Below are 18,656 nucleotides of genomic sequence, written 5' to 3'. Positions count from 1 at the left end.
AAAGACAAGAGAATTCAGAGAAGTTTACAAGGTGGATATCTTGGGTTTAAGGCAAAAGAGAGTCGTAAAAGGATATTCGCAAAAGAAACTTTCGTTATTTAGTTTTTCCATACTTAAAGTTCCGTGCTCATATTCTTTTCCTGTGGTCTCTTTCGGCGCAATACCCTTCTTAAGAGCAATATTAGTTTAGTTTTTTTTTCCATTGATGTCTTATATCAATCAAATGATGACTTATGTTGCCTATCTGTATTCCGATTGTCTATGATTTTTCGTGCGTTGTGCTATCAATTCGTTAAAAGCGGTCCACGTGCGTCAGGCATGAAGATCAAAATAGCAGGAACAACGGGCTTATCAAATTAAAATTCAACGAAAATTTTAATCGCTCGTAGAGAAGCCAGAGTTATTCCCATTTTCGTACCTATTGAAAAGAGGATTGTTTTATTTCTCCCAACTTAAGTGAGGATGACTGAATAAAGCGTATGGTCGAGGGCTTCGTTCTCAAGGGAGTATGAACCACTTGTTATTTCGGAAGAAATCCCTTCTCGAGGACGCTTTTGAGTAAAAATCCACGAAAGAATGGCTTCTGATATCCTGAGTTCTCCCCTTTATTTGTTTACGCACGCGGGTTTTTGGACGGCGATGTTTTCTTCTCCCGCACCCCCACGCCCCGTACCTTCAGTACAAGCACAGCATCCTGCGTTTTACTAATTGGAAAGTCGGAAATAGTCTTCGACGAATGACAATGAATGATGGCTGTGTTTTCCTCAGAGCCTGGCCTCCAATTCGCATCTGCAGAGCGTATCAATTTTTTTGCAGAGAGAGAGAGTGAATACCACAAGCCATTGTTTCGATACTTGAGTTCACCACTCAAACCGCTGCGGGTTTCAACATGGATGATGGTTTATTTCGCCCCCGATCCTTATGAGGCATTGTCATCGAGGATGACTGGAAGGAGTGCTCGCTTCAGAAAATCCTTTTGCCGGGGTTATCCAATTTAAAATCTATCCCCCCCCTCCCTCTTGCTCCCCTCCCCCATTCTCCCCCTGTTATCTCCCTGAATCCGAATTCGGAGCACAAAGCGTGGAAATTATTCTAACGGGCTCGGTCGCAAGATTGGATCCAGTTTTGATGCGTACGAATTGTGAAATATTCAAATTCCCACGCAGCCTGATTTTGGAATACGAGAAAGACGGACAAAATCGTGTCATAAAATCATTTTACTTGGCGTTGTTAATTCCTGGGTGTGACGGAATGAATTTCAAATATTCCTTTTAAAGATCCATCAGCCGTTATATTCGCATATTTCTGGTAGGATAACAGAGATCTTACCCGAGTGACGTTGAGAGATTAAATGTGGGATCAGTGGTTTTGATTCACTTGTTTACGATTTTGCCAAAATCTATTGAACTCTTTATGCATTTATTATCCTAATTAGTTTAATTATACAGTTATTTGATACATTCCGTATCATAATATTCACTCAGAGATTTAAGCTAGCCACTTATGTGATAACTACGTGTCTGTGTATAAATATGTTCGTGTTAAAACGGTCAAAATCTTGTGATGGTATCTTCACATCTTGGTAGCTTAGATGAAGGTATTCTAAAGTCTGCATTTCAATTCTTTTTATTTCAGAACATGCTTGCAAGGACTTCCGGTGTACCCTAAAGGAGTTCTGCATTGACAACGATCTCGTATGTGATGACGTCAATCATTGCTCCGATGGGTCAGACGAAGAAGCGAGTAACAGCTGTACACGTGAGTCTCTGATCTTATGCTATGCAAACCTAACTGCATTACGTTTATGCCGCATGCTCGCTAAACTCCAGTCAAAATCAGTAAAAATCACTCCTTAATTATTTTACTTGAGGACAAAATAAGATTTTTGATGATACTAGAAATGTTGGAGAAGAAAATTAGAGCAGCATTATGCTACCGCAAATAATTACGAATTAATGACGAGATAAATCATCGATCATAAAATATTTGAATGCGCTAAGTTTTGAAATAATGTGTAGAAAAGACTAGAATCATTAAATGGATGGGTCCATCACTGAGCACTTTTCTTTTCCTATTATTAAATGCTTATAAAGGTTTTCCAATATGTCAAGATCGAATATTATCTCCCATCATCGTCTATTTTCCTCATTAAAGGAATATTATTCTCTTTCTGCATTATGCAATATATACTGTATACATATTTTAATTACTAAGAGAAGGAAATCATTGTTCCTGCCTGTATCCAAATCCTTCTGATAGTAAATTTCTTATAGCCTCATTATTCCAGCTAGTATCATCTAAGAGAAATTCGGGCCATGCTTGAGGACTTTTTGAGTAATCGTTCCAATGGGAAAAAAGTTATTTATTTTCAAATTCAAAAAGTAAAAGCCGTACGTAAGCACTGGATACAGGTCGGTGTGTACAAAGGGAATGAGGTTATGTCCTTCACACGAATCCAGTGCTCCGAAAAGTTATGGAATTAATGGTTGAGTGCAACTGGAGTCCCCGTGGTCCCATACAACCCCGCGTGCTGTTCACTATCATTTACACGTTCCCCATACTTCGAGAGCTCTTTCTTTTAAAAAGCGTCTCTCTTTCTTCTGCTTCAATAAAAGGCAACGACTCCGGCAGTATCCTGGGGATGAGCGTGCCCGTGTTTGCTGCTGTGGCCGTCGGAACTCTGCTGGCGCTGTGCGCCGCTGTTGCCGCCGTGGTGCTTTGCGTGTGCAGACGCCAGAGGGCAGTGCCCTCCGGGGCTGCCTCGTCCTCAACAGCTTCTGCGAACGCCCAGTCACAACAGCAGCAGCTTTTGTCATCCGCCAATTCCACCTCGGCCTATCCGCGTAAGTGCCGGCGACACGCAAACTGTAATAATGCCAAAAAGCAAGAAAGGCAGACTCCCAAAGGGCAATTCTGGGTAATGCCACAGTGAAAGAATTGGCAATTCAAGAAATAGTGGGAACGGTGTATTTTTTTAATTGACAATACATCCCTATATAAAAAAGAAAGTAAATTGGGAACTTATCTAAATTCTCGTTGTGATGATTACAGGGGAGCAGACTCGAGCAATAAAGGTTTTCTGTAACTCCAATTTTATATTCCTACATTAATTTAAACTTAAAAAGTTGTTGACTCTCCCGTATACTCCTACTGATGTCCTTAGTACCCTCCTATGAAATTTATAAACGTATTTATTATATGCCTAAGTAGTATAGTAATCAAGGCCGAAATTTAATGAAACATACCTTGTCACTATATTTGTGGTTTAAATACTTCGTCGTCACGACAGTCCCAAATCTCTATATAATTTCTTCTCTAGAGATTCTGTTGACAACGAAGTAATCAATGAATAATCAAACCTATCCTTTCGGTTTTATATTTGTTGTCAATATGGATTATTTTGTGTGTTGAATATGAGCAACAAGTACAAACACGTATGAACAAGTTAAAACAAGTATATGCAACCTCTATGAGGATGCTTAATTAGATTTTCCTATTTGATAAAACTTTGTATGGTGTTTATTTGTCCCCAAAGGTTTCAGGCATAAATCCTATCAATCAAACATAAAAATTATTATTTAAATTATCAACTAGATATATTGTCGTCATTTTTATAGCATACCTAAATTCGTACGACTGATGTAAGTACGTACTGTGGCATTAACGTTATTAAATATGTTTCCATGAAATTAGGTACTCTGTTTTGTCATATTGGAGGAGAAATCAAACCAATTATCCGGCTCTTTGCATTTAATATGGTAATTGTGTCATGTTTATCAATTAATTACCAATACATCTGAAAATATTCCTTGGCAGATTGGATGTGGGAATGTGTCTTAAAGTTAAAAAGACAATTTCATTTATTATTGTAAGTACGCTTTCCGGAAGGAAAGGACCTTCGGTGAAATATTCGAAGCTAAATAAGAAATGCTTACTCTCGAAGCATAATTTGTTTCCTTATCAAAAAATTCAAAGATATAAATTGATCCACTTGGAATGAGCCACGGAGAAGGAATTCAGCGCAACCTGTTGTTCTTTTGTTTTCCCTCGCCCTGCGCCATGCAGTCCACCAGATCCGTGGGTGGAACGGGAGCGGGACGGGGACGATGGGCGGAGTGGGGATGGGAGGATTGGCGGGGGGCGGGACGACTATTGTGGGGGCAGGCGGCGGGACGACACAGGTCCCGTTTCCGGGCGCCACACGAGTGTTCCCGCCGGGAAACCTGCTTCTCCCTGCGGGCCGGGTCATCGGGTACTGCAGCGGCTTCCGGGCCCACCTCTGCTGCCTGGCAAAGTGAGGAGTTCGGGTTCGGACAGGTGAGTGCACTAAGAGCGGTAGCTCTACCCAGTCTTCCTGTGAGTGAATTGGAGTTCCCTCATCCCTTCAAACGATGTGAATGGAAAACTCCGACCACAATTGTGCATTTTATATTTTTTATTGCCTTAATTAGTTGGAATTAATTTCCGTCAAATGAAGGCTTCACTGTTCTCTTCCGATCCTCCTCCTGCATCTCTTACCCAAATTATATTCCCGTTCCTCAGACTGTAGCAATTGTAGGGTTATCGATAGCGGAAGAAACAAACGTAATGATTGCTTCATCGGAAAATGTGCACAAAAATACGCATCATAATCCTCGGGCAAATATGTTTCTAAATGCTTTTAGCTTCGAATATTCTAGGAGCATGAGAAACGAATACAATATTAATAACTGATGTAACTCTACTGACTTTCGGAAAATGTAAATCCACCTTTACATGATAGTGACCCTGAGATAAGCTTCTTTGTCAGCCTTCCACGATATCTCATAACTTTCGGCAAAGAAAGTCAGTGCATGTTTTTCCTTTCGGTCAGTATTTTTTCTTGCTCTTCTATAATAACCTTAGATATGATATGAGATTTAAAGATTTATCGTATCTCGTGAGTTTCGGTCACGATTAATAATTCTCCATATCCAATTCATCTAACACAGAATAAATCTCACCTTTATTGAAATAGCATGTTCACCGCAAGGTCTCGGTGTAAACTGGTCATTCAAGTTCCATTGAGAATTCAAAATCAAAACTTAAATGTTCTCATGCTTCAGAGTCAGGAATTTGGAACGGTGGCCACGTCATTGGCTGTAATTAATGTAGGCAGACCTTCGATTGAGGTTAGGGAAAAAAATGTAGGCAAACGAAGCCTGAATAAACAACTGGGGAAGTAAGTTTTTTGCTGAGAAGAGCGAAGGCAAACTCCTCGAGTTCCACGAAAAGTTTTATTTGCTATGTTAGTAGTTAAACGTATTCAGGTAAAATATGTTGATACCAGATGCTTTCGGCCTGCGGCAAAGCTATTAGAACAAATAAATGCTCTCTTTTAGCGCTGAAATTTTGCTTTGCTTCACTCTACTTATAAAAAAATTCACTGAGATTACTTAAAACTTGATATATCAATACTGGGGTTCATTATACGGTACTTCCAAAATCTGAGTCTGAGAAGATGACTCACAAAATTCCATTTCTTTAAATAATAATACACCACCATTGAAACGGGAAATACACCCTCTTCCACGATAATGCATCCAATTAATTTTTCACTTCTATGGATGGGATGACTCCCCACATGTCAGCAGACGTTTTAACAAAGTTTTCTGCACACACTCTCCGTGGCCTTTTGGTGTTTGACGCTGACGCGTGCAGGACGCGACACTCATCAGTTTGTCGAGCCTAAGCATCCCGAGGTTTCACGGAAAGAGAAGTGCATGGCTAGGGCTTCAATCGTTTCATCAAATGTTTTGCTTTGCAAATTAGAATTGGTAGTGCAGCCATACAAACCACGATATTTCGTGGAATGTATCATTTATAAAAATTGTTACACATGACTACATGACAAAGTAGCAATATTGTTGAGTGTCGAAAATTTTCATGTGATTAATACTGCCTGTGAGCATTCAATGAATATTTAAAAATACAAAAGAAGGAGACTAAATACGTCACAAAATGGAACCCCAAGAAAACAATGTCATTTTGAAGAATAGGGACGAATCGTAATGGGTTTCGGCTTCTGTCAAGTCTGCTAGTTCTTTCTCGGCCTCCCTTTAGTATTTTGGGAATAGAAAATAGCATATTTTAAAGGAGAATCTCATCTGGTGAAAGGTTTCTCCCCATGATTCATTCTCTGTACGGAGGTTTATCAGTTTATTGAGTCAAATATGCCAACATTTATTATTTTCTTTGAATATTAGGAATTGTCAGGGCCTTTGTTCGGAAACTTATAAAATTCGAATATGATTCCTCAGCACTGTTTACTAAAGCTTCCACGAATTTTTATGGCTATAGAAATAATAGACGAATGTTTCAGAAATATGAAATATGCATAAACATTTCCACTGTATGGGTGAAATTGTTTGGGTAAATTAACATTGCGTCTAGACAAACGTCAAAGTTACTCTTTGGGCCTCGTACCGCCAATTTCGACACACCGGCCTGACTTAAAATATTCAATCCACTCAATGATCGATCGTGATGTACGTTACTAGTTCTTTGACTATCAGGTTTAATGGTGCGAATCAAACCATCTCTCTCATCTCTCCGCCCCCCTCTTCCCCCGCTTTCCTCTCTCTTTCCCTCACTCCATCATAAAAAAATGCAGAGCTGCCTCCGAGCGCCCATTGTAAAAGAAGCGCGATTGTAAAAGCAGCGCGATTGTAAAAGAAGCGCCCTTGTGATGGGCGAGTAGCGATTCGCGACCGTCGATTTATAAAATTCTCTGTCAGCGCAGACCGAACGTTGCAATTCCGTCTATTTGCGCAGAAATCATGATGAGCTTTGAGAATATTGTGCATCCGAATGCGTTCCTGATAAAATCGTTCGAAACGAAATGTCAGGATCGTGAAGGGGCATAACTCAGTAAACACGAGCTTCCAGCGGGTTGAGCGCAAATCAACGATGCCCCTGTCCGATTCGTCGTACCATCGATGCGTAACCAAGTCCAGCGGATGCATTAGGCACTTCTGGTACCGCGGCGTTGGCGCAGTCGAAAGGTGTCGGGATGTGGAACAAGGGAGTGGTATGAAATGACCATGAAACGAGAGGGTTCTTCGCGCAAGCGAGCAGTAGAAACTACGTTTTTCTAGAGCCCCTTTTTGGTTACGTAATTTGGGTTCAAATTAAGCATTAGTTCGAATCGTTCCAACTGAAGCAGGAAATTGCCTGGGAAGTAAATGATGGAACTCTTCCGACCTTCGGACTCTTGATGGTTAAGCAACTGGGTGAATTTTGGATTTCCATCAGTATTCTGTAGTCTCGATACTTGTAACATAACTATTGGCCAACGAGGTGTGTACAGGGTTCGTCCGGAAAATAAGTGTACTGAGCTCAGGAAAAAAAATTTATTACACTTTTACATATCTTAAGCTAATATTCCTCAAAATAGGACCCTTGTGAGTCGATACACTTGTTCCAGCGGCGTTCCCATTCCTGGAACGCTCCCGCGAAGGCATCATCGGGAACCTCTCGAAGACACGTCGTCACGGCCTCTTTGACGGCGTCCAAAGTCCCGTATCGCGTTCCTTTCAAACTCCTCTTTATCTTCGGGAACAGAAAGAAGTCCGGTGGTGCCAAGTCCGGGCTGTAGGGCGGGTGCGGCAGCGTTGCCACGCCGTGCTTGGCCAAGAAGTCCGACACGACAAGCGCGGTGTGAGACGGCGCATTGTCGTGATGCAGCCGCCAGATGTTTTTGATCGCTGGCCGGACGCGGGCGACTCGTGCACTATTGTTTTTGGCACATTACACTGCTCTGCTATCATCCGAACACTAAGACGACGATCAGAGTTCAGTACATCGCGAACTTTTCGCACATTTTCGTCGGTGAGTGTCGTTGATGGGCGTCCAGGCCGTGGTTCGTCGTCGACCTCTTCTCTGCCCTCCACGAACATCTTGTGCCACCGAAAGATCATGTTTCTGGACATGGCTGACTCCCCGTAAGCCTGGTTAATCATACCGACAGTTTCGGTAGACGATTTCCCAAGCTTTACCGCAAATTTGATGGAATAACGCTGCTCCAAAAACTTCGGCATCGCGTTCCGTGACGTGGGTCGAGCGTGGAGGTTCGCGTTAACTGAGCTCCTCACTACACCACAGCTCAGAGCCGACTGCCTTTTTCAGTGTCGCTTGCCAACATACCCCCCTCCAATCGCAGCCCGTCAGAGCGGTGCTGGGCGCTCCTGGAGCGGCGGGAAAAAATCAGTACACTTATTTTCCGGACGAACCCTGTATGTACCGATTGCGTGTTTCCAATCCCATTGTCTCTCATTACGAGAGTAAAACTTCGAGTCTTAAATCAAATTATAGCAAAATGAATAGATAAAAGCATCTATTCAAACCCTTTAGTTATCGAGCCCATGTCGATAGAAGCTTGAAAGATGAGACATTAGATCTCAGTGCCAAAAATATTGGTTCCTAATCTTACCTTTCAGGTATGATCTTAGATTGTAATTAAAATTTTCAAAAGTGCATGAGTTTCAGTAATTTTACGAAGAATATTTTGCTAGAGAATTCATAACTTTCTATTTAAATGAAAATAAAAGTGAATTTTATTTTATCCTGATCGGAAACAGAATCACTTTCTAAAGAAATTCTTTCAAGACCCACACCCGGAAAGTTTTGATTTGAAATCATTTTGTGATCATTTTGAGTTTTAATCCTTTTATAGCGTAGAAATCCTTTAATGATCACATAGTGTTATAAAACCGCCACATTGAATTATTTTATATAAAATATCCACAAACTTGTAAGATAGCACCAATACCACGATGTAAATCATAGAATTAGTGTCACAATTCTGTCGATCTCTACCATCATATTGTGTGTACTACGACCTGCGCTATTCAAGGATGAGTACTGCTTGTTTTAAATTAAACCATTGGAGTAAAACTAAATGTCAGAATTCCAAGTGCGTGCATCAAATTCATTTTATTCTGGCTTTGAAAGCACTGACTTAGGGATGGGAGAGGTTAAAATATAAAATTGTTTTTCGATTACACGAATTAGAGTGGCCTTGTCTCCGGTCAGTAAAGTGTCCTTGTTAATATCTCTGCTCTTAGCTGGATAAATCTTTCTACGGATTAATTTCCCGATGGAAGTTGGTCGACGATTGGCCGGGAATAAAGTCCCCCCTCCCCAAACACTGCCTTGTTTTAATACACGACCTTCAGTTCCATGTGCGCAGGTGGGCAAGGGTGTCTTCGGGGAGGTGAGTGTCGTGGCGACCTGCCGCAGGCTGATGACGGTCCCGTGGGAATTTAAGTGGGGCCTTAGAAGTTGGCGCACGTGTGATCTATGCACCTTTAGTTCGGGTGAACAGCGGAAGGTCACAGTCAAGGAGAGCTGCAGCCCCGCTGTACACTGTCTGCAGCTTCATGCAGGCGTACGTCATAGGCCGCCGGTTCACTCAGATTTAGTTGGGATCGTGCAGTGCGGGTACGAAAAACTGCAAAGGCGTGTAAAACGAGTAAAGGGCCATGACCACGTCACAGGAAGTGCCATTGGTTAACATATCGGAATACGAGACACCAAGCATAGGAGTGGCTTATGACAATACCCAATACGTGCATGCAAAAGTGCTGCATACTTCTATAATAATAATATTTAGGCCATCGGACGGCAACTGACGGGGTAATTATACGAATCGGACTAATAGGGATTGTATTAAAAAAGTTCTTTAAGCTTTGGAAGAAGTGGGTTCCTAAATTTAATGCTTCCAATATCCACCATATTTCTCTGTTGGCTCGGTATTCGAGTGAGGTAGCTCGGCTAGTGACCACAGCGAACAGTTCAATTTTAGTACCCTCGGCTTTACCAAGCATTGTGACTACCGATGGTTAGGATTTTGTTTGGTTTCTTCCTGACAGACCACATGCGGCACACGGATAGAAACTGGCTCCCAACCCTTAGTGTGCGAAACTCGGCGTGGGCTTAGTACGACGTGAACTATACCCTCACCTATCAAAACAAGCTTATGGTAGATTAATTTGGTGATTATGATCCTATTCATCTTATTGTATCTTCGCAGTGGAATTTTAAAATATAAGCTGGGATAAAAATAATTGATGTAACTGTAGGAGTAATCCCACATTCGCTGTTTTCAATACTTTCCTTCCGTCGTTTAATCTATTGCCTTCAAATGAACCTCGCCCCAATTCAGCCAGCAGACTTTTCCATCCTGTGATGCATTTTGTAGGTCAGCAATTATATTTCATAAGGTAATTACAATAACAAATTTAAAATCGGCTTTCGATCCTGGAACAGCTCAAGGCAGTATGTTTCGTGTTCCTTACGGGCTGCAGAGGATACGTGACCTACATGAGTGCCTGCAGCGGATAAACTAATTTCTTTCCTGTTTTCAGTGTTCGAAAATGAATCTATGTTCAATCAGGTGACTAGGTGATTTGTTCTTGAAAACATGAGCAGTCATTGGAATAGTTAAATCAAAAAGTGATAATCATTAGTGCGTGACTAAAAGGCAATATACAATGTATGATGGTCCAATATAGGAATGTAGTGTAAGAGGAAAGAATACATGAGCTACAAGAATATGTTCAGAATAATCAATCATACCACTCTCCGTGCGTCGCTCATGTCGAACCTCGTATCTCATACAATAACATCTGCCTTTCAAGTGGAATCACAACCTTTAGCTAGTAAGTGAAATCCACCCTGTTTCAAGATGAACCAATTCCAGCAAAATTCAAAAATAGCAGCTCAATTTGGAAAATTGGCTCGAATATCCGAACATCGACCGAAAATGAAATAACGATTTACCTACCTTAAAAGAACACTGTTTCTATTACTTATAAAACCTCTATTTCTACCGTATTAATTAATAAATTCTAACTCAAGTGTCCTGCGGTGCGTGTCTGATTAAAAGCCAAAAACCATATTTTATTACAGAAAAAATTCTAAAGTGTTCATGGCATCCCTGTTGGTCGCCTCCAAAGTTCTCATGGTTTTAAACTTTCACTGTATATTTCCAAATAGTTAATGGGAAAAAAGTTTATTAAGCTTGGATTTAATAGCATTTATCCTGAGCGCCGAATAATATTCGTCCTTAGCAGCTTAGAAATAATCATGTCCTGAACCAACCACTCAGCACTTACGTATCGACGCATAGGTACTATATTGAGAGCAGAGTTTATTAACGGCGGAACGTGGCGAGAATAAAATAGGAGAAAATGAAATCGGAGCCACAATAATCACAGAAAATCAATGCACTTGTTAATAGATAATTGAAGGTAACTAAGCTCAAACAATTAGAGGTATTGGGTGTCGGAAGAACTAATAACAGTGTGCGAGCTGAAGATAACCGAAGGTGCTGCAGGAGGCATGCGATTGACGAAAGAGAAGAAAGGGAATGTTTTCACCGGTTTAATTGCAATTATAATTCATATAGATATTTAACTTGAATCGAAATAAATCGAGAACAGATTAACTGTTAGAGTTGAGTAGAATACTATGACAAATTAATCTTATGATTCATATCCAGTGTTGATGATGAGATGAAAATAAAAAACGTCTCTAAAAAGTGAAATGTCGAGCTTTGCGTTTTCAATCCAGTTGCTTTGGATGGGATCAAGGGTGGGATTTGCTCACAAGAATTTTTTTCTGAATGAACAAAGAATGGATAAGAGCTTTACCTGGATTGAGGATGGAGGAAAAGGAATGTACTATATGCATAACTTGGACCCTTCGGATTTCAGCCCATCCATGAAATTATTCGTCCTCCATCCTTTTAAGCCTATCACCCGTTTCGAAGTGTGTGTTTGAGATCCTTTCAAAATGGTCCCATAAAAATGGTGTGGAATTCAAGATCTTCCGCCATTGTGCGTATAAATTATGACTCATTCATTAGTGTTTCAATCAAAATGTTTGCTCAAACACAACCCTCCTTTCTCGCATATAATCCCAATCTGTCACACTATGATGGCAGTTTTTTCCTCACATCCGTCTTTATTTTACCAACGAAATAGTTCCCAAGCGTAAAAAGGGGCAAGAGGGAATATAACAGGTTCGATTAATAACAACCTCGCTTAATTCGTATCAAAAATTTTGTTATGATAACACCACTGAACAAAAATTCATAATGTCCCGGGCGGAATACGAACCCCGGGCTACATTGGTGGAAGTCGAGATCCCTAAAGTCCTGGGAATATCCACCAGGAGTATTTACTCGGATCGACGCCCAATTCCTCAGTTGTACTTCATACTGGGAATTAAAAGGTCCAATTGAAGGATCACATTGGAATCACTCCGCCGGCTTAGCCAGTCAATGCTATCAATCCATCAATCAACGGGCAATTCAGCTATTGATGCATCTTGACCAAGAAATCATGAATTTTACTCAATCGCTAACCCCAATCATACCTGTAGTTTAGTAGCTTGGCTAAATATATTGTGTGTATATATAATATATATATATATATATATAATATATATATATATATATTTATATTTATATATGAGAGTGAGAGTGTGTGTGTGTGTGTGTGTGTGAGTGAGTGGGTCGCGGTAGTCCAGGGGCAGAGCATTGGAAGCCTCTCTGGGCACCAGCAGCTGCACCAAACCTTTTGTGTACCAGATCTTCCTGGGAAACCATAACCGGCCATATCTATGTATAAATAAATTCCAGCACTAATGTGAAGAAAAATTTACTCAACATTGGACAAGAATCATCAATTAAGCTTAATCTAGCTATCTAATTAATATTCTAGCTTTATGTACTTAGAGGTACTAGTGCATGCTAATGTTCTACCAATTATTATTCCAACGAATGATTTACTCTTGAGTATTAATTTTTTGTAAATATATCATTCATTTCACTTATTGAAATTTGTATCTGCTAACTGTCTGAATGGTAATGAAATGTGTTCAATATTCCTATTTCTAGAAATAGGTATTCAATGAAAAACATTTTATTTATTACCTTTTTACCCATTAAATTCCTTAAATTTGGGAATAGAATCCATTTGGTGTATCATACACCATTTAAAATTTTCTTGTTTTTCTCATGTTCATTTTTAAACATCATCCATATAAAATATAATGTTGTTTCTTCATTTGATTTACATGACTTCTTATTTATTTCTTCTATTTTTCATTTGTTTTTATGTTATCTTCCAAATGAAAATATAGTAAATTCCTTTGAGAGGTGTTATTCATGACACTTTATATATATATATATATATATATATATATATATATATATATATATATATATATATATATATATATATATATATATATATAAACTGTATATATATAGTGAGAAATTTAAATTTTATTTGAAATTACCTCTCTAATTTCAGTGACATCTCCTCCAGCCAGAAGGACGAATGGTTCGTTTAGGTAAGAGAAAATTAATACCTCTTACAAAAATAGTTAGTACAAATAAGGAAGACAATAAGTCTTATTGAAAATACTCTTTCACTTTTTTCTTGTCTAATATACATGCTGCAATCACATCACTATTTATACTCATTTTAAACTAAAAATAGCCTGACATTAATGAAAACTCAACTTGTAGTGATAAAATTCATTCTAAGAACTGCAACTCAAATAGCCCCTTTGATGTTCACACCCATCTTTGGTGTTCATGTAGAAATTTCTAAACACTAACCGTAATAGACAGATGACCAAACGTGCATTAAAATGTTTTGTGCAGTAGAAGAGATTAGCTGATTCGTAATAGATCTAGTTTGGCTACAGAAATGAATTAACTTCAGCATACCTTATGATAAACTAACAGTTTCAGATGCTCATTGAGTCACAAATTTTACTCCTGTTAAACTCCATTAGTAGCATTAAAAATTGCTTAGTTTTCCATGAAGCCTATTCATTTCATTCACAGCCAGAATATACGGAGGGATATAATTTTGATGGGAATGAATCATTGGATTCATTCCCATCAATCGGATCATTGGATTTTGCTTCTAACAATGGGTCCTCCTGTTTAATAGTTCCCTTTTATTTAATACTCGTATATTATCCTCATTTGTGCATCTAAATAAGGAAACTGGACTAATTCCACTTGTCCTTATTTTCAGAGGTAGGCCTGGTATTGTGCCTCGCAGGGAGTAAGTTTGGATGGTTTAGGTGTACCCCCTACCAACCAACATGGCAACCAAGACATCAAGCCTCGGAATGGTTGCTTAAAATGAATTGATGCACCAGCAACAAAAATATAGCCGCAAGCCAGATTCCAACGTGGATATTATATGAGCTGTTGAAGTATCACTAAGGTATAAGTAAAAAAATTGTTAAGAAAAAAGTCTGTGCGCATCCCCCCACTCTACTCTGTATATCTGATAATATAGCACTCAGGACAATGAAGATGGGATCACATGGCATTCCAGCAGTTGCTGTGCACTTGATGCTGCTGGATGTTGGTACCAATTAGGAGAGATGAAAACCCACCCAAAAAAATAAAAAGAGTCGTGTTGTCAAAAAGTGCCTGTTTGGTTATGGTTTTTACTTCAATCTTTTGTGTGGAATACTTAGCTTTTCTGTTTAACCTTGCATTACATACATACATACATATTACAGCCCCTCAACAATCCAAATAAATTTCAAATACAGTGTGTGTGTGCATGTGTGCGTGAATTGTCAAGATTTTAATGCATTTTTATTCCTAAAAAAAAAAGTACTTGTGACAGCATCAGTCAGCGACAAGCGCAGTGTGATCTCTGTTTTTAATTTGTGGTCTCCTTGGTGTCGTGAAAGAAGCAGTGTAGTGCAATATCTTGCTTTTTGTGACAGAAAAATACCTTTTTGGCTGTAAAAGTTATATTGAGAAAATAAACGATAGGAAAAGAAATAGTGTGAATACCAAATCTCGGGACATGTATATCAAAATCATTGATGAGGGAATTGCTGGCTTCACTTGTCAGAGTGAAAAAGGGTAATTGATGAAACTTACACTGGATCCAAAGCTTTGTTGGGAGTGAAGTGTAATTCCTAAGAGAAGTAGTAGTAGCTAATGAAAATGTTGTTTGTTTTAGTCTTTGGATTTCTAGCCCAAATTTCCTACTACAAACATGAATGCTTTAAATAATTTTGGATAGGAAAAACGTCATCAGCCACATACTGCCTGCCACCTAGTGAGAATATCAAGATCTAGAGGGAAGGGAGGTAATTATACTATTAAGGTACTGTATTGTAAAATTTCAAGCCGAGTAAAAGCGGCGTGTCAATGTGTGTTCTTCTGAAAATATAGCCTTTTATTAATAGAGACTTTATTTTTGACACTATAAGGACTCTAATAGTGTTTCATTTTTGCTGTGTTTGTTGTAAATATGTAAGAGGTCTAGCAATAGCTATTGATTTTAACTGGGGATAGTTTGTGTGAATATTGAATATAAAAATTTAGTCTTTTCATGATGTTTGGGAAATAATTGGCATTGATGGGATGAAAATAAATTTAAAACATAGCCTTTATATGAAAAAGATTCAAATAATCTGTTGTTTCAATGCGTGCTTTTGAAACTTGGAGTTGTTTCATGGTGATATGTGTAAGCAATTCTTTGTATACTGGTGATTGGCATTACCGCTGTCCATCTCACTACATTTGCCGCTCCTAAAATGTCTGTCTGTTATCTTGCATTTTTCTGAACTATTGCTATCATAATTTGCATGCTTGACTATTTGTGGAGGCGAAAATTTCTAAATGCATAAAAGTGGGGATTCTATTGCTTTCTAATCATTTCTTATGTGGTCTCCAATAGCTATATCCTTGGATGTCAAATGTAAGTGATTTCCAGAATCAGTTATCACATCAAGGTATCATGAGAACTTGATGGAAGGGGATTGTCAATGAAAGAATGGCAATGTGGGAGTTGAAATTATGGATCATATCCTCCAAGATACTCATATCTCTCCAAATGCGTTTTTCATTTTTATCTGGAAAAATGATGAACTTGATCATATCATATTTCCTAGAATTTACCTCCTTTTACAGTTGTTAAAAATGTTGTCCATTATGCATTTGAAAATTATGCTCTTTGGGAATGAGCTAAGTGCATTTAATCGAGCCAGATTTTTAGAAAATCTGTACTCATTATCAAATGGCCAAATATGGGTAAAAATGTGACAGTATGAAAGTTTCTTCCTTCACATTTAACATTTTCATTCATAAACCCCATTTCTTTGCATATCAACGTGTTATCCAAAGATAAACCAGGTCATGAAATGCAACTGTATGTGATCATCTGCTGGTCTTTATTTGAAGTAATGCATTGAATGTATTTTGTGCTTATTTGTGAAGAACTTTTATGAAATGTGTTTTTCTTTTTTGCTTAGATATAAGCTTAATTGAAGTTGATGCTCTCAATTGTGTCATTTTATCCACGAAATGTAAAAAAACTGTAGCAGTGTTTGATGGATTACTAATAAGTTAAATTAAGTCGCTTTTTGTGTGCAAGGTAACTAATTCTGGAACAAACTTGTATTGTGATGAAACACTGCATCATAATGTGTATCTCAAAACAATTATGCATGGTATTCATTTAAAATGTTGTGTGCTAAAAATTGCACTTAGGTACAAGAAAGGAACATATTCAAGGATATTCTTTTCATATCACTTATGCATATCACATACTGATACACACATATGACTGCATCAGAATATCATTGGTGGAGCAGATGACATCTCACAACACTGATGAGCACCATCTTTCGCCCCTCAGCTCAAAAAAATCGATCAAAAACAAAATGTCAGTGAGTGTATGTTATGGAAAATTAAAAAATCATTCTTTAAAAAACCAAAGGGTTTTTATTCAAAATGTTCTCAAGTCCTTTTTAACCTTCCGCGCGTACCGGATCCGTGCTCTGGCAGTGCAGCTTTGTGACCAATAGATGGCAGCTAGGGCACGCTTTCCCCAAAAGTGAACGGTACGAGCCAAGAAGTCAGGTTCAAATACGTACGATTTTGAAAAGATTTTCAGAGCGTTAGCAGTCAGTGCAATTGATTTCGGGTTTTAACATTGAAGTCAATATAAAAGCATTATCTGATGATAACTCATCCTTTTTCAGCAAGCATTAAGGAAGATTATCGGGCGTTCTGGTAAATGTTGTATATACTTCACGGCCGAAACTCGAAAGCCGGCTCTTTCACCATTCCTTACCGCCGATTCCCCCACCCCCGCCTCCCTCGACGCCGGGATGACGCTGCCGTATTGGTCCCTCGCGTGGAGGCGGAGGAAAGCTCGCCGGTCTACTGCGACCGAGTGAGCTGGCGCGTCGTCTGCTACGCTCACTCTTTCAGAGCCGGTTCGTGTATCCCTGCGCGCATGGGCGGCAATCCCGTCACGAGCGGAGCGCGTCCCTTTGAAAGTGTCTTCAGTCGTCCGTGCGTGTTCCGCCCGGTATCCACTCTCCTTCTCTCGCACCCGTCCGGCGGGCATCGTGTTCAACGCGTGTCGTGTGCGGAAAGATCGCGTCTGCACGGGGGTGGCGCAGATGTCGTTGTAGAGAAACGGACCCTGGAGGTCTTAATTTTTTTTTATCTGGAGTCTTTAGCATTCGCCGTGTTCACGGCGAAAGCACTGCCACTCACAGTTCCTTGCAGACTTAGTGGCGAAAGGTGAATTCATTAACAAAAATTGGGCAATCATCGGGTGTTCGCTTCACCTCTGCACGATATCTCAGGTGGGGGATAGGGTTGATTTGCCCTCCAATTTGATCCGAGTCTCCGGTCGCCAGCCGGTGCCGAAAACTCCCGGCAGCTGAGGCTCCGCAGGAACCAGAGCATGATGTAGCTATTCCGCGTTTTTCTCTTGCACTCGAGGGATCAACTAATTAACCATTTAGGGTCTCTCAGAAAACCTTCCCTTCTAGATTTTGAGAAATTAAAAACTATATCGAGAGGAGAGTTGGCAGAGAGTTTTTTTAACGGAAAGGGCTTGGAGACAAACAGGGCTGAGGTCGAGGATTCCTTTAATTGACTCAGGTGCAGCGTTGTGGTGGGTCTGGAGTCAAAGATTTTTCACAAATACTGTTGACAGTACTAAGCATCCCCGCCTGCAAGTAACTGGATGCTTGACTAAGGATCAGGCACCGAATTCGTTTCCCCACTCTCTAGCTCAAGCGCCGGCTGTATAATTTTGTTTCTTGGCCTCCGGCAGACGGAGCTTTGCCCTCCCTTGAACGGCTTCCCCCTTCGCGCTTGCGTACACTCCTCCCCCGCGAAAATAAAAACGTGTGTGTGTCTCAAGTCTTCGGCGGGAAATTGGCGGAGGTGTGCCTTTCTTTGACGGGAGGGGGTACCCACCTATTTTTCGGAGAGCATTAAACGAAGTGGGAGAGGAGCGGATGGGAACGGCCATGGGTTCCGCGAGGACCCAGCTTCGCATCCCGGTCCTCCTGATGGCGCTCGTTCTGCTGGGCTTCGGGCCGCCGGGGGCGGTCTGCCCCTACGCCGAGGGACGGGTACGGCCTTCGCGGGGCGGTGGCGGAACGGTTCACGAACCTCATTCAACAGGTGAGCGGCCTCGAAATACGATTGCCCACCCCTTCATCCACCCACCTCCTCTTTCATCTTTTTATATCTCTCTCTCTCTCTCTCTCAATCTCCACCTCCCACTTTCTTCCTTTCTCTTGCTCCTCCCTCCTTGTATTTATTCTCTTTT

General features: G+C 40.1%; 2 long non-coding RNA genes across 2 annotated transcripts; both read left to right on the top strand.

The window, feature by feature from the left end:
• The first annotated feature begins 1,641 nt into the window (after positions 1-1,641).
• On the top strand, positions 1,642-4,119 carry LOC139701041 (uncharacterized). The gene is made up of 3 exons (XR_011703918.1): positions 1,642-1,758; positions 2,616-2,843; positions 4,066-4,119. It is a non-coding gene; the product is annotated as an uncharacterized lncRNA (long non-coding RNA).
• A 63-nt stretch (positions 4,120-4,182) lies between these two features.
• LOC139690853 (uncharacterized) lies at positions 4,183-16,765 on the top strand. Its single transcript, XR_011701514.1, has 3 exons — positions 4,183-4,317; positions 13,341-13,380; positions 14,079-16,765. It is a non-coding gene; the product is annotated as an uncharacterized lncRNA (long non-coding RNA).
• Positions 16,766-18,656: the final 1,891 nt, after the last annotated feature.

The sequence above is a fragment of the Hetaerina americana genome, unplaced genomic scaffold (assembly GCF_022747635.1).
Source record: "Hetaerina americana unplaced genomic scaffold, ioHetAmer1.1.p SCAF_1, whole genome shotgun sequence".
Lineage (NCBI taxonomy): Eukaryota > Metazoa > Arthropoda > Insecta > Odonata > Calopterygidae > Hetaerina > Hetaerina americana.
Note: the sequence above shows the minus strand (reverse complement) of the source record. Positions and strands in the feature narration are given on the sequence as shown.